Here is a 4974-nt window from a genome sequence, read left to right as displayed (position 1 = left end):
CTTTTTACTATCATTGTACGTATTATTAGGCCTACCTCATTTTCATGAAATCGTCTCGAATAGCCTAACATTCTGGAAAATGACACTTAGAAAATCCTAGAATAAATAAATAAATAAATAAATAAATAAATAAATAAATAAATAAATAAATAAATAAATAAATAAATAAATAAATAAATAAATAAATAAATAAATAAATAAGTAAGTAAGTAAGTAAGCAAGCAAGCAAGCAAGCAAGCAAGCAAATAAATAAATAAATATACCAATAGAGGAATAATTAATTACATGAATAAATAATAATAAAATGAACAAATAAATAAATATAAAAAATGAAAAATAAACAAGCAAGGGCAAAGAGAAAAATGACAAGGGAAAGAATTGAAAAGAAATAAATTGAAAGACAAAAGAACAGTAAATTTTTTTTTCCTCCTTTGTTATTCACTCACTCTCTCACTCGCTGATTTTCTTTTTTTTTACATTCTCACATTCTTTTTTTTATTTCTTTTGTTATCTTCCTATATTTCTCTTCCATTCTTTGTCTTTCTCTTTTATTCTTTTTAGTATGTTATCTTTTTTACTTTTCTCATTGGTATCTCTCTCTCTCTCTCTCTCCATATTTTTCTAATCTCTATTATACATTTAATTCATTTGACATTTTCTTTTCTAATTCATTTATTCATTCCTTTCTCTCTATTAAAGGTTCCTGATAAGATTCTTCAGACAATATTGCATCAACCATTTTAAAATCTTCACTGAACATCATCAATCACCATCTCTATTCATCTTTATAATATTCAATGTATATTATTTATTTTCAATAAATGTGTATCGTTTTGATAGCCACCACATCTTTTCGCAGAATATTCTTTTTTTTAAATTTCATTATGCATTTTTTTTAACATTAATATACATATTTTCTTTTTTGTTCATTTGAATTGATTAGGATGCCGATATTTTAAATCCAAGATTTGGACGGATATCATTTCGATGATATTCTCTCTTTGGTTATTCTTCCTCTCTCTTTTATTTCTCTTTTATATATTCTATCTTCTCTTTCTTTGTTTGTATTTTGTTCTCTTTGTTTCTTTTTTGCTTTTTTTCTTATCTTCTTTCATCTTTGCCATTTCATTCCTTTCTTGTTTACTGTCGTTTCTTCTATATTATTTTCTTTCTCATGTTTTATTCTTTATTTTTTATTATCTTTTATTCCTTTTCTCTTTCTTACATTTTTCTTCCCCTCTTTCGATTTTATTTATTTCGTTTCTACTTTTTTAATCGGGAGGTATAGTCAATCATAAATTCACACAAAATATCGTGTTTTTTTTACTACATGCAGCGTGTTTTGTAAGTGGACCGCTCTTGTTAAGTTAAGCTATGTTTTCTCCACGTTTGTGTAAACGGACCCTAACTAAACACCAGAAGCGTCATACCACTTTACTTACATCGCAAAATCATCAGCTCCTCCGTAACCTCTGTCTCCCGGAAAACCCATGTTTTGGACGAAAGATAATCTAAAAAGTGAGTGGGGTGAAAAAAAAAAAGTTTACATTCTGCCACTGGCTATGTAATAATGAACGTGATATACACGTGATGTCTGCTAGCATGTAAACGTGTCTGGAAAAAAAAGAGAAGAGAAAGAGAGACGAGACGAAAGGGGGACAAAGAAGACTAAGAGGAAAAAAGTGTGAGGAGGGAGGAGCACTCTAACAGTCTTATCAGCGAGGAGTTAAGGCAGTGCAGAATTTATTGGTGTCATGTGCCTCAGAAAGGAAGAGTATCATCAACTATAACAGAATACTCGAGATCGCGGGTCCCCAATATCTGCCGTGTTTGTTCGTGGCGGAAAATGCAGCCCATAACAAAAACGGGCGGAGTGCTATAGAAGCTCTATCTACATAACCCAAACACAGAGTTTAACATTCCTTTTCAATAACCCCAGCCCTCTAGACTGGAATTATAATGCCCCTATCTTCCATTCTTTAACAAAGTTCTCAGATTGTGCAACTCCCCTTCGCCTCACTGAAAGATAGGCCGTCGGTTTAATACATTTTCCTCCCTCACACACCCAACATTTTGATCGGTTAATTGTCTGCTAATAAGCTTTGTATCGAACACTTTAACATTGTGTGTAAGTCACGGTCATCGGTTCGAATCGTGTCTAAAGCATGGATAAATGTTTGTAGTCAGTGTGATGTTTTGTTGGTTTATTTAGGTCGTGCCAACCACATGTCTGACATACTTGTTTCTCCATCCAACGCTGTGTTATATTTTTTAGAAATTAATTTCTGAATGTTTTCAGACCTAATTAATTTTGTATTAGGCTTGCAGGTTATTAATAGGGAGCGGATTTTTATGTGCTAAAAAATTTAAATATATTTATTTTTTATGTGCTAAAAAGTACGAAAATATTTGCTAAAAATAAAAATAAATATTTTTTTAATATGACAAAAATACCTTACTTAGCTTGAAAAAAAAATGTTACTAGGTACTCACCCACCACACTTGAGTGCTAGTAGTTGGCCGAGAATTGCAGTGAACAACAAAGGTCATCTCCAAATTCTCCATCACAAATGCATGCCGATTATCTCTGAACGACGACTTATACTGTGAAAACGATCTTTCCATATCACAGGACGTCAGACGTGCATATTTAAAGAGAGGAATGTCACAAACACATACATCGTCAATTTCACCTACAGGCACATCCTCCAATACTTGAGCAACTTCACACAAAATTTTTTATATCCACTGTTTTTCCCAAACACATTCTGGAATTTGTCCCTTAGTAATTGTGCTTCTGAACCTGGTAGCGAATCTAGTTTAATTTCCAACGGCACGCACCTCCCTGTTTGAGACAACAGGTTTTTGGATGTTTCGAGTTTTTTTATGGTGTCACACAAAAAGCTTAAATTTCCTAATAGGAAAGCCAAATCGTTTTTTAAATAACCGTCTTTCAGTGTATCTTGAAGGATATCGATTGACGAAGCCCGATAACAGAGAATCACAACAAGATGTATTGCCTTACTTGATAGGCATGAGCGAGAGACGAGAGATTTGTTTAAATTAAATAGCCTAATATTTATACAGGAGCTCTTATCTGTTGTGTTTCACAAACAAAGCGTGGAATGAAATCATCTTCAGCAACAATAAACATTCCTAATTATGTGTTGCAAGATCTCTCCTCCTTGTCCATGTTAATTTATTCTCTAATAATAACATTGATATGCTGCCTAGCAGTTCTCAGAACTTGAGGCGATACTATTACGAAAATGGGCCCCGGATACACCACACAGCGCTTAGAAACACGAAGCAACCAAGAGTTCTTAAAAAGGATAACGTATTTCTGAGTGATATAATTGGTTTAGTTTTAAAATGTTTAAAAGTTTTTATAAAATTATATAAGTAAAAAAACTCCAAGATTTATGTGTTTATAATAGATTTCCTGAAAATATGTATTTACAAAATTTTTTTGTAAAAATATGTTTTTATGTGAAATAAAATTCGGGGTTTAAACTTGAAACTTCATGTTCGGAATTCTTAACTTTGTTAATTGTGTTTTATCACAAGCAAAAAGAATATTTAGTTACATAGGAATCCGCTTCTTAGTTATTAAGTAGTGTTAGCCTATTTTATGAAATAACACGACTTTTCAGTCTTTGCACATCGGTTACATATTTTCGCATAGAGCTTAGGTAATAATTAGGGAAAGGAAGTTCATGCCCTAAAAACGTGAAGAATATGTATGCATTTATGCCGTAAAATAGATAAATCTGCTACAAAATAAGCATTATCAGTCTGAGATTATTTTAACAGAATAATAAGGTAAAGGTAACTTACGTTTAGTCTATGGATTTTGAAGTGCTTGCCTCATTGCTGAATGCTCCATTTATGCTGTTACAGTTCACAACTAAGCAGTGACGTATGTTTTCTGTTGTCATTCTTCGCCTGTTTTCTCTCAGCATAGCTTTGTAGCGCGAAAAACTTCGTTCTACGTCACAAGAAGTAAGAGGGGCTTGCACAAAAACTGTGAGCTGTTCTATAGAAAATTTTGTTGTTTTTTGGGGTGTTTTTCCTTCGAAAATATCTTGCATTTCTTTAAGTTGATAATAGTCAGGGTTTTTGGAAAGAATATTTGCTGTTTTCTCGTTCACTTTATCTCCTACATTTCCTGGAACTGATGTTAAACTGGATATTGTTCTATCGAAATCTGCTAAAGACTGCAGTAAAGGAATACCAATTGCTTAAATAAATAAATAAATAAATGAATAAACAAACAATCAAACAAATAAGTAAATAAATAAATAAATAAATAAATAAATAAATAAATAAATGAATGAACGAACGAACAAACAAACAAACAAACAAACAAACAAACAAACAAACAAACAAACAAACAAACAAACAAACAAACAAACAAACAAACAAACAAACAAACAAACAAACAAACAAACAAACAAACAAACAAACAAACAAACAAACAAACAAACAAACAAACAAACAAACAAACAAACAAACAAACAAACAAACAAACAAACAAACAAACAAACAAACAAACAAACAAACAAACAAACAAACAAACAAACAAACAAACAAACAAACAAACAAACAAACAAACAAACAAACAAACAAACAAACAAACAAACAAACAAACAAACAAACAAACAAACAAACAAACAAACAAACAAACAAACAAACAAACAAACAAACAAACAAACAAACAAACAAACAAACAAACAAACAAACAAACAAACAAACAAACAAACAAACAAACAAACAAACAAACAAACAAACAAACAAACAAACAAACAAACAAACAAACAAACAAACAAACAAACAAACAAACAAACAAACAAACAAACAAACAAACAAACAAACAAACAAACAAACAAACAAACAAACAAACAAACAAACAAACAAACAAACAAACAAACAAACAAACAAACAAACAAACAAACAAACAAACAAACAAACAAA

Source organism: Periplaneta americana, chromosome 9, assembly GCF_040183065.1.
Source record: "Periplaneta americana isolate PAMFEO1 chromosome 9, P.americana_PAMFEO1_priV1, whole genome shotgun sequence".
NCBI lineage: Eukaryota > Metazoa > Arthropoda > Insecta > Blattodea > Blattidae > Periplaneta > Periplaneta americana.
This window is presented reverse-complemented; position numbering follows the sequence as displayed.